This window comes from Felis catus, chromosome B2 (genome assembly GCF_018350175.1).
Source record: "Felis catus isolate Fca126 chromosome B2, F.catus_Fca126_mat1.0, whole genome shotgun sequence".
Taxonomy (NCBI): domain Eukaryota; kingdom Metazoa; phylum Chordata; class Mammalia; order Carnivora; family Felidae; genus Felis; species Felis catus.
In genome coordinates, this window is record NC_058372.1 from 26,281,270 (window position 1) to 26,293,548 (window position 12,279).

The window sequence follows — 12,279 nt, forward strand, 5'->3', positions numbered from 1 at the left end:
CTGGGTGTATTTCATGGATTCGAGACACACAAAAAAATTCCATGTTGTTCTGCCATCTTGGCTCCCTCCTAAAATTTTTTAATTAGTTAATTAATTTATTTATTTTTAAATTTACATCCAAGTTAGTTAGCATATAGTGCAACAGTGATTTCAGGAGTAGATTCCTTAATGCCCCTTACCCATTTAGCCCATTCCCTCTCCCACAACCTCTCCCGCAAACTTGTTAGTTCTCTAAGTGTCTCTTATGTTTTGTCCCCCTCCCTGATTTTATATTATTTTTTCTTCCCTTCCATTATGTTCATCTGTTTTGTATCTTAAATTCCTCATGAGTGAAGTCATATGAGATTTGTTTTTCTCTGATTAACTTTGCTTAGCATAATATCCTCCAGTTCCATTCGTGTAGTTGCAAATGGCAAGATTTCATTCTTTATGATTGCAACTCTCCATTGTATGTATATGAATGGAGTAATACTCCATTGTGTGTGTGTGTGTGTGTGTGTGTGTGTGTGTGTGTGTATATATATATATATATATATATATATATACCACATCTTCTTTGTCCATTCATCTGTTGATGGACATTTGGGCTCTTTCCATACTTTGGTTATTGTCAATAGTGCTGCTATAAACATTGGGGTGCAGGTATCCCTTCGAAACAGCACACCTGTATCCCTTGGATAAATACCTAGTAGTGAAATTGCTGGGTCGTAGGATAGTTCTATTTTCTGTTTTTTGAGGAACCTCCATACTGTTTTCCAGAGTGGCTGCACCAGCTTGCATTGCCACCAACAGTGCAAAAGAGATCCTCTTTCTCTGCATCCTCATCAACATCTGTTGTTGCCTCAGTTGTTAATGTTAGCCATTCTGACAAGTATGAGTTGATATCTCATTGTGGCTTTGATTTGTATTTCCCTGATGATGAGTGAAGTTGAGCATCTTTTCACGTGTCTGTCAGCCATCTGGATGTCTTCTTTGGAGAAGTGTCTATTCATGTCTTTTGCCCATTTCTTCACTAGATTATTGTTTTTTGGGTGTTGAGTGATAAGTTCTTTATAAATTTTGGATACTAGCCCTTTATCTGAGATGTCATTTGCAAATATCTTGTCCCATTCCTTTGGTTGCCTTTTAGTTTTTCTGATTGTTTCCTTTGCTGTGCCAAAGCTTTTCATTTTGATGAGGTCCCAATAGTTCATTTTTGCTTTTACTTCCCTTGCTTCCAGAGACATGTTGAGTAAGAATTTGCTGCTACCAAGGCCAAAGAGGTTTTTGCCCACTTTCTCCTTTAGGATTTTGGTGGTTTCCTGTCTTACTTTAGGTCTTTCACTATTTTGAGTTTATTTTTGTGGATGGTGTTATAAAGTGGTCCAGATTCATTCTTCTGCATGTTGCTGTCTAGTTTCCCCAACAATATTTGCTGAAAAGACTGTCTTTATTCCATTGGATATTCTTGTCTGCTTTGTCAAAGATTAGTTGGCCATACGTTTGTGGTTCCATTTTTGGGTTCTCTATTCTGTTCCATTGATCTGAGTGTCTGTTTTTGTGCCAGTACCAGTGTCTTGATGATTACAGTTTTGTGATATAGCTTGAAGTCTGGGATTGTGACGCCTCCAGCTTGGGTTTTCTTTTTCAAGTTTGCCTTGGCTATTTGACGCATTTTCTGGTTCCATACAAATTTTAGGATTGTTTGTTCTATCTCTGTGAAGAATGCTGGTGTTATTCTGATAGGGATTGCTTCATTAAAATATTGTTAATGTTTGTTTATTTTTGAGAGACAGAGCAGGAACAGGGGAGGGGCAGAGAGAGAGGGAGACACAGAATCTGAAGTAGGGTCCAGGTTCTGAGCTGTCAGCACAGAGCCCAAACAAGACCTGAACCCATGAACCATGAAATCATGACCTCAGCCTAAGTCGGACATGGAAGCTGCATTTTAACAAGACTCCAGGTGATATAGTTTCACATGAAAGTTTGAGAAGCTCTGGTTTGGAAGACACAGTCAGTCCTCAGTAAAATCCCCCATACCTTCTGTCTTCCTGGACTTCTGAAATTTAGCCTTGATCTGTAGGCGTTGCTTCCTCTGCAGCTTTCACAGGTGGTGTCTGTTTTCTCTGCCACATCCTTATATCAGTGGGCCTATAGGTGGGGTGGATGTCTTCTCTCTTACTCTGTGCCCTTTGTGACCATTCTTCTTCCTACTTCACTAAGGCCTCACAGCTTTGCATCTCATGTCAGCAGATTATACCACAAACTTGCTCATTGTTGCTGTCTTTGACTAGCTCCCCAGGTCACTCTTCCTCATTCCCACCTTTCTGTCATTCCAACAGGACTTGGTGATTTCAGACTAATCTCAAGCCTTTACTAGGCTGAAGTATCCACTTCCAAGGCCACTCGTGTAGTTATTGACAGGCTGCAGTTTGTTGCAAGGTGCTGGACTAAGGGTCTCAGCTCTTCACCATACCATGTGGTCTCCAGAGACTGCACTCAGCATGGAAGCTGCTTTCCTAGAGTACAAATGATTCGAGACACACAAAGACAAAGAGTGAGAGAATATGCAAGATGGAAGCCATAGTCTCAGAAGTCACATCCCACCCCTTGTACCATTTTCTATTTGGTAGAAGTAAGTTCATATGTGTAGCCATACTCAAAGGAAGCAATCACAAAAAGGAGGGAATCTTAGGAGTTGGGGATCTTTGGGGACATCGTGGAGACTGTCCACCACAGTAATCTTCACACTCCTCTTCCCCTCACCAGCTCATAGTGCTCCAGTTTTTCTGGCTTCTTTTCTGTTCTCTGGGAATCCAAGCATGTGCTCAACTCAGAGTTTTGCCTTTGCTTTCCCTCTACCTTGAGCACTTCCCCTCCAGATATCCTTATGACTTACTCCATTACTTCCTTAAAATTTCTGTTAAAAATGTCACCTTCACAGTGAGATCTTTCATCATCATAAAATTTAGAATTATAGCCCTCTACCTCAACCTCCTGAAACGCTCTATCCCCTTCTCATTCTATTTGTCTAGTTTTCCTGTTGTTATCTAACATATTGCCTTACCATTAGTTTTCTTTTTGGATTCCTCTCACCACAGCAACATTTTCTTAACAGGCTTTTTGACTTTAATCATGAATTCATTCTATAACCAAATGAGTATGCCACTAAAAAGGCAAATATGATCATTAATGCTTCACATTCTAAAATTCTTCAGTGACACTTGATAGACTGAAGAAGTAGTCTTTTTGGGAGAAGACTAAACTAGGTTTGGTACTGGCCTCCAGAAGGACATTTGGAAATAAATGGACTGTGTAGCAGATATTGTTGGTTCTCTGCCTATATCCCTTGGGACTTAACATTTCAGTACACCCCAGCCCTTCCAACTCCATCAGTTTTTGAAGAAATATTCTACACCCCAAGCATACCAGTATACTTTGAACAAGACTAACATAAATTGGAGTATAGATACCTCTGCTTCCTTGCCCTGGTGAGATAACTACAAGGTGCTTTCTATACTATTTCCAAGTTATCCTACATGATTATACTCAGTCATCCACAGCAGTAGCTAGTTTGATAACATACACTTTTTGGTTTTCCTTCATTGTTTGTATCATTTTCTCATTCCCTTGCTAGTATTTCTTGCACCTCCCAAGTAAATTACTTGGATTCAAATCCTGTGTCACTATCTGCTTACAAGAGAATCCTAACCAAAACAGGGTATTGCAGGTGTCACAACAACCAGGGATCAGGAGGCCAGGAAGAATGCTAAATATCTTATGATGCATAGACAGTACAACCAAATGATGAATTATCCTTCCCGAAATGTCAATAATACAGTGTGGCTCCTTATAATGGAAAATAAGACACATCACTCTTTTCAAATTTCCTCTCCACTATAATTTTCATCTTGCCTCATTAGATTCAATTTCTAATTTTACCTTTGGATGTCATTTTTGTTTGTTTTTAGCTCTTAGTTTTGTCATTCCAATTCAGAATGGCATAAAGGATAAAGAATATTTATACCTACCTTGTATAATTCCTAGATTCATTCCTGAGAATGGTCCTCCAGGTACATTCTGGTGATTTATGTGGGGTCTCTGGAAGAATCTAAACATCTAGTGATACTTAAAGAAGACACTGGGTCTAGCAATGTCTCTCAACCAGAGTTTTATAGTTGCTCTACAATTGATTGCACTCAATCTACACCACGGGGTGTTAAGTGGCAGAAAATGTTCACCATTAAGTCCATTATGATTGTGGAGTTACAGCTAATCGTTGATTCACTAAACCAAATTATGTTTTTCTTCACGAAATGCCTGGTCTGATTTTACTTAATTTCATTACTGGAAGGTCAAGTAACAAAATGATTGCCATGGCTTTGTTTGGCCCTGTCAAACTCTATGATTTTTTAATAGCTTATAAACCAGAATGCTTGGGATTTTCCCACCTTGATTTATGATAAGTATGGAGTAAGAGTTAAAGAGATAGGGGGCACCTTGAGTTTTACCTAGTTCAATTTCCTATTTTCCTGTTAATCCTCAGGATAGTGTCTCACTTCTCAACAAAGATCTATAATGATTCGTATTATGCTACTTCCATTAGTAGCTCACTCCAGCAACTGTCAATGCTGGTAAGTCAGCATTAACAACAAGTTATCACAGTACATATAAATATTTTCTGAGTGAATATTTGATAATCAAGATGTTCAATCAAAGTTTAAATTTAGGTCCCTTTGCCTTTCTTGGACTTCAGAAAAAAGAATATGGCCCAACATTTTTCTCAAAGCCCTCTATTAGACTTGAGGACAACACTAAAAACAGTTTTTCTTCTTGACAAAAAGATTTTTTTTTAAACTTTTAATAGGAGCACTTGTTTTTTCCTTCAATTTTTCATGATAATTTTGGCTGCTAGTCTCTGTTTTTTGCAGACAGGAATACTGAATACAGTAAGCTGGAAAGGCTTTCACAAACAGTGAGAAAGAAGGAAGTAGAACATTCTTGACCTGGAATGTCATAATCTAAATGGATTAATTTTTAAGCTACCCCCATAAAATAGAACTAATAGTTAGAAGCATTGTCTGTTTCTCATCAAGATTCAATTCAGTAAGCATTTATTGAATATCCTTTCAATCTGTTCTGGGTGTGTTCAAAGAAGTAAAATGTGCAGTCCTGCTTTTGAAGAGCTGGTAACTTCAGAGGTGCTCTACTTTCTCAATAGTTTCTTAGTTCATTAAGAATTCTGTTTTGATTTAGTATAATCCAAGAAAGCTTTTGCAGGAAACACTAATTTCTGGTGTTTACATGCCTTAAAGCTTTGAATCAAGAGGCAGAAAAAGACAGTTGGGGAGGTGTGAAATTTTTTAACTGACCAAGAGTTTCCATTCACTTTGAATTCTCTCCATTTTGCTATTTCATGTTTTTTTTTCTCTCTTTTTTTTCCAAACACTATCAAAGGTTTACTCTTGATTCCAAAGTTCATATGAACTTTGCATATATGGAATTCCCAGTGTAACAGAGTGGAATGCATGCTATTTTTAGTAAATCCTTTCTAACTTTTTCCTTTTACTTATTCTCATCACCCTCAGACCCATGAATTAGCCCTTTATGCAAATTTTTTCAGAGATTTTTAAAATATGGGCAGCAGCTTTTTACAAGTTGTAATAACCATTCTTAGATGATACATTAAAAGATCTGGACCCAATTTCAATGTGTGTGTGTGTGTGTGTGTGTGTGTGTGTTGTGGGGATGGGAGGATTGGGGGATTCCCCACACCAATATGGAACAATTCTCTGACACCGTTGGTGGTCCTACAATTCAACTCAGTTCTGATACTAATTACCAAGAGATAGCATCAGATTCCACAGGTTAAGGGCTCAGTCCCACAAGACTGCCCTCCACTTCAAATGCCAAATATAAGCCCTGTTTTGTTACCTGTGCCTCTGACTGATTTGGTATAGATTGGAAATTACCATGATCCCATCCTTGGGTTTGATTAGTTTGCTAGAATGGCTCAAAGATTCCTCATCCCATGATCTTTATCTTTTCTCTCAACAAACCACAAGTTTCTGTGTACCTGGGCTGTTCTAGCAAACCCCATTTCTCTGACACCAACTAGAGGTTCTGGTCGCCAATTCCAATGTGTAGAAGTAGTGGCCTTTTTCCACACCACCACGCAACTTGGGGATACACACCCATGATTCCTATAATTCAACTCCATTCTGACCCTGTCTGTCTGAAGATTGCGTCAGATCTCATAGGTTAAGGGTTCAGTCCTCTCTATGGACTTCTGATATAAGTCATAAATCCAGGTTTTCACCTGTGCTTTTGACCAACCTGGTATAGATTAGGGGTTTCAGTGATCCCCAACTTGGATTTGATCAGTTTGCTAGAGCAGTTCACAGAACTCATGAAAACATTTTATTTACTAGATTGCTGATTTGTTATAAAAGGATATAACTCGGGAAAAGCCTGATGGAAGAGATGCATAGGGCAAAGTATGGAGATCTTTCATGCTCTCTGCAAATGCATCACTCTCCCTGAATTCCCATGTGTTCACCAACTTGGAAGCTCTCTGAACCCATCCTTTTAGGTTTTTATGGAGGCTTCATTACATAGGCATATTGATTAAATTATTCACCATTGGTGATTGATTCAATCTCCAGCCCTGCTCCTCTCCCTGGAAATCAAGGGGTCGGACTGAAAGTTCCAACCCTCTATTCAGATTGGTTCCACTGGCAACCAGTCGTCATCCTTAGGTAATTTCCAAAGTCACGTCATCAACATAAACTCTGTTGTGGTGGCAAGGGGCTTGTTATAAATAACAAAATAACCCATTTCAATTTTATGGCTCAGAAGTGGATTTCAAGAACAAAAGACAAGAGACCAAATATTATGAGAAAAGATACTCCCATTGCTCTTATTGTTCGAGAAATTGCAATGGTTTTAGGAGCTTTGAGCCAGGAACCATGGAACCAAGACCAAATATATATGAGAAATATATTTTGGTCAATGACCAGATATGTATTTATTATAAATCACAAAATTGCACACATTAACCAGAAACACAAAATAAAGACATTATTAAAGTATCCATTTTTCATATTTTAGGTCAGATTTATTATTCACTACAGTTATTATTTGAAATCCTGTTGTTTAAATACAGTATTGATGAGTTTTTCGATTTTGTCAGAATTGACTTGGAAGATATATAAGGGAAAGTTCCAGTAACATTCTTATTTTAGGATTTCAACACACAGTATTAATGTTTGGTCCAATTTATGCCTTGGTTGATCTGAATTCATGCTAATGTGGGGACCACTTTGACATAAAGATTATTTTGAATTAAAAAGAAATCAAAACCCAGTAGATTCAGGAAAAGCTCTTTTTGTCCTCCACAACTGTCTAAAAAGAATTTAGATAGAGGGTCAACTCCAGGAAGAGTGCTATCACTGTAGGTAACTATATTATACTATGAACTAGGTATGGTGGACAGGGAGGAACCCAGGGCAGTCAGTTTGATCCCTGTCTTCTGTGTCCTATTGTTTCTGAATAGCCTAGCAATCATTTGTTTACAAAACATTTACTCTTTTACATCTCTCTGTGAATTGCATTTCTTCCCCTTGAAGTCCCTTATTCTCCTTACCTCTTTCTCCTTAGTTCAGAATGACATAAAAACCTCACTTTGCCTGACTGTCTGGAATTTCCATGTGTGGATTCCCCGTATGCATGAAATTACATTTGATTTTCTCTGATTAATCTGTCTTTTGTCAATTTGGTTCTTAGTCAGACTATAGAAGGACACTGAAGGGGATAGGAAATTCTTTCTCCCAACATTAATTATAACTGAAAGGGAAACTGGCTTTATCAAAAAGTAGACCATACTTTTTAATAATCACAGATTTTAGAATAGACCTAAAACAGTGATTTTTTCCCAGCCCCTTAAGACTTCAGCTCCTTGAGGGCAAGCCCTGTGTCTTAGTCCCTGTGCTTGTAAAATAGAAGGAGGGGAGCACCTGGGTGGCTCACTTGTTTAGGCATCTGGCTCTTGATTTCTGCTAAAGTCATAATCTCACAGTTCCTGGGATCAAGCCCATGTCAGGCCCTGCTCAGACAGAGTGGAGCCTGCTTAGGATTCTCTCCCTCTCTCTCTGCTCCTGCCTCTCAAAATAAGTTAATAAACATAAAAAAAGGGGCAGGGAGGACTGGAAGGGGAAGGGAAGAAAATCCTCTCTATTGAATTATAAAGCAATTGAGGACCAGAAATTTTCCTTAGATTATAGAACCAGGCAGGGTTGCAATCTCAGATATTCTGCATCCTCATAGAATACATTTTGCTCTCTTAAGCTGCTTCCTACTAAGACCATGTTTTTTTCTGATGGTATTTCTTGTTAGGTAAAGTAATTGTCCAATGTTTCTGTCTCTACCCAAGTGATGGACAGAATTTTAGTCCAAGCCTCTGTCTTATCCCTTCTCCTCCTTGGAGAAATGTTGGAAGGAAACCTTTGACTTGTACTTCTACCTCTTTTTTCACTCCATGCCAAGGGAGGAGGTGCAATGAGTATGATCATGATTGGTGATGAGTTGCTGGGTTACTGTGGCTAAAAGCAAGAATCAGGCTTCTCACTTCTTTCGCTCTGTTCTTGGGCTCTGTGGGGTCTTGTCTGTTTCCAGCTCCCATATGATGAACACACCTGGCAGAGAAAGTGATGAACACACCTTCTCAAGGCAGCAGAGGGATCCACCATCATTTCTTGGTTCCAGCTTTGCAACTAACCCCTGGATGCATGTCAGACAGGCCTCCATTCTAGGCCAGCTCTCTCCAAATAAGGAGGAGGGTGGTAGTAAACCACTAGGTTTCAGAACTGAGTCAAATTCTCTAAGAGCTTCCTAAAAGGGGGTTGTGCTGTGCACCAATGTGGACATAATGTCCTGCATTAGACTTTCAATCAGTTGTCACCGTTATTTGAGTGCTCCATCAGTAGCAAAGGCTGGAAGCTTAGAGGGCATAGCTAGGCCATTCCAACATAACAATTATCACCATGTCAGAGGAATTGTTTATTGTTGTTGTTTTCAGTATGGAGAATTTCACCATCTACAAAAATACACAAAATAATTTTAATAAATTTTCATGTACTCGTTTGCCAATCCCAACAAGTATTCATTCATGGCCAATACTTCTACATCTGTTAAGCCATTGAAATCTTATTTTTCCTAAGTGACAAGTGTTCCTTGCGTGTAGCTTTTGCTTTCTTAGGCTACACAGCCAGGGGTGGATGGTAGTTAACACTTGGGGTTAACAATAACAACAGCAACAAGACAATAATATCAGTGTGACTTCTTGCCCTTGGCTCCCATCCAACAGCAGCAATGGGATCCCAAATTTCCTTGTCACTCTCCTTTCTCTAAGAGGGTTCTAGAGGGTTCTAGAGGGTTCAGAGTATTCTCTGATTCATGAATTGTTTTTGGCAGCCTCTATTTTTTCCCCCATGGTCAGAGGTGTTCTTCTGCCACTTAGAGACTTTGGGGGACAGTTGCCATCTCTGCCACTATTGGGATCAGCATAGTCTTTTTTTAAGACAACTTTTAAGTTCATAGAAAAATTGAGAGGATGATATAGAGATTTCCCATATACTTTCTGCTCTCACATGCATACCTTACCACATTGCCAGCACCCCCACTCCCCTCCCCCCAGAGTGGTGTATTTGTTACAATCAATGAGAACCTACACTGACATATCATAATCAAACCAAGTCCATAGTTTACATTAGGGGTCACTCTAATGTAATGAATGTGTTGTATATTCTGTGGGGTTAGACAGATGTTTAATGACATATCGACCATTATAGTATCACATAGAGTAGTTTCACCACCGCCAAAATCTTCTGTGCTCTGCCTATTTACCCCTCTCCTTACAATACTTGGCAACACTGATCTTTTTACTGTCACCACAATTTTGCCTTTTCCAGAATATCATATAGTTGGAATAATATAATATGTAGTCATTTCAGATTGTCTTCTTTCACTTACTAACATCCATTACTCCATTTCTTTAATAAGATTCCTCTTTGGTGCTCACTTCGGCAGCACATATACTAAAATTAGAATGATACAGAGAAGATTAACGTGGCCCCTGTGCAAGGATGACACGCAAATTTGTGAAGCGTTCCATGAATTAAAAAAAAAAAAAGATTTCTCTGCCTTTTCATGACTTGATAGTTCATTTTGTTTTAGCAATAAATAATACTGTATTTTCTGTGGATAAACACAGTTTATCCATTCACTTACTGAAGGACATTTCGATTCCTTCCAATCTTTGGCAATTATGAATAAAGTTGCTGTAAACATCCATGTATAGTTTTTGTGTGAACATAAATTTTCAACTCGTTTGGGTAAATAGCAATGAATGTGAATGCTGGTAAGAGTTAATATAGTTTTGTAAAAAATGGCAAAATGGTCTTCCAAAGTGGTTGTACTATTTCGCATTCCCATCAGGAATGAATGACAGTTCCTGTTGCTCCACATCCTCATCAGCATTTGGTATTGTCAGTGTTCTGAATTTGGGCCATTCTAACAGATGTATAGTGGTATCTCATTGTTGTTTTAATTTGCATTTCCACAGTGACCTATAATGTAGAACATATCTTCATATATATATTTGTGATTTGTATTTTTGGTGACCTGTATGTTAAGATATTTGGCTTATTCTTTTAAAAATTTTTTTTAAATGATTGCTTATTTTTGAGAGAGAGACACAGAGCATGAACAGGGGAGGGGCAGAGAGAGAGGGAGACACAGAGTCTGAAGCAGGCTCCAGGCTCTGAGCTATTAGCACAGAGCCCGACATGGGGCTCAAACCCATGAACCATGAGATCATAACCTGAGCCGAAGTCTGATGTTTGACTGAGCTACCCAGGCGTCCCAATCTTTGGCTTATTCATTAAGTGGGTTGTGTTTTCTTATTGTTAATGTCTAAAGAGTTCTTTGTATATTTTGGAAAACAGTCCTTAATCAAATATGTCTTTTGTAAATATTTTCTCCTAGTCTGCAGCTTGTCTTCTCATTCTCTTGACATTATCTTTCACAGAGAAGTTTTTAATATTAATGAAGTCCAGCTTATCAATTATTTCTTTCATGAATTGTGCCTTCAGTGTTGTATCTAAAAAGTCATCACCACGCACAGGGCTAGATAGTAGATAATGTAGGTTTTCTCCTACATCATCATCTAGGAGTTTTATAGTTTTTCATTTTAGATTTAGGGATCAATACACTATTTGAGTTAATTTTGTGGAAGGGTATAAAGACTGTGTTTAGGTTTCTTTCTTTCTTTCTTTCTTTCTTTCTTTCTTTCTTTCTTTCTTTCTTTCTTTCTTTCTTTCTTTCTTTCTTTTTGCAAGTGAATCTGCAGCTGTTCCAGCACCATTTGTTGAAAAGACAAATAGTCTTTGCTTCACTGCATTGTCTTCACTCTTCTGTGAAAGATCAGTTGACTCTATTAATGTGATCTATTTCTGCGCTTTCTATTCTGTTCCATTGATCTTTTGTTTCTTCTTTTTCCAATACCACCCTGTCTTGATTACTGTAGCTTTGAAGTAAGTCTTGAAGTCAGATAGTGTTAGTCTTCCAACTTTATTTTTCTACTTCAATATTGTGTTGGCTGTTTTGGGTATTTTGTCTCTCCATACGAACTTTATTGTTTTTAATGTTTATTTATTTATTTCTGAAAGAGAAAGACAGAGTGCAAAAGCATGGGAGGGGCAGAGAGAGAGAGGGAGAGAGAATCCCAAGCAGGCTCCACCTGGCTTGAACCCACAAACCCAAGAGATTATGACCTGAGCCAAAATCAAGAGCTGGATGCTTAACTGACTGAACTACCCAGGCACCCTGTCCATATGAACTTTAGAATTGATTTGTCAATATCAGCAAAATAACTCGCTGGGATTTTGATTGGGATTGCATTGAATCTATGGACCAAGTAGGGAGAACAGACATTTTGGCAATATTGAGTCTTCCTATCCATGATAATGGAATACATGTCATTTATTTAGCTCTTCTTTGACTTCTTCCGTCAGAGTTTTATAGTTATCCTTACATATATTTTACACACATTTGGATAGATTTATACCTAAGTATTTCATGTTAGGGGGTGTTAATGTAAATAGTATTGTGTTTTTAACTCCAAATTATACTTATCCATTGCTAGTATATAGAAAAACATATTTCTATTTCCTAATATTTTGGATACTAATTTTGTATTCTGCAATATTGTTATAATTGATTATTAGTGCCAGGATATTTTTG

The 12,279-nt window shown here is 38.1% G+C and overlaps 1 non-coding gene across 1 annotated transcript; it reads left to right on the plus strand.

Annotated features, from left to right (window-relative positions):
- The first annotated feature begins 10,049 nt into the window (after positions 1–10,049).
- Positions 10,050–10,156, plus strand: LOC111560749. Its single transcript, XR_002742723.2, has one exon. It is a non-coding gene; the product is annotated as a U6 spliceosomal RNA (small nuclear RNA).
- Positions 10,157–12,279: the final 2,123 nt, after the last annotated feature.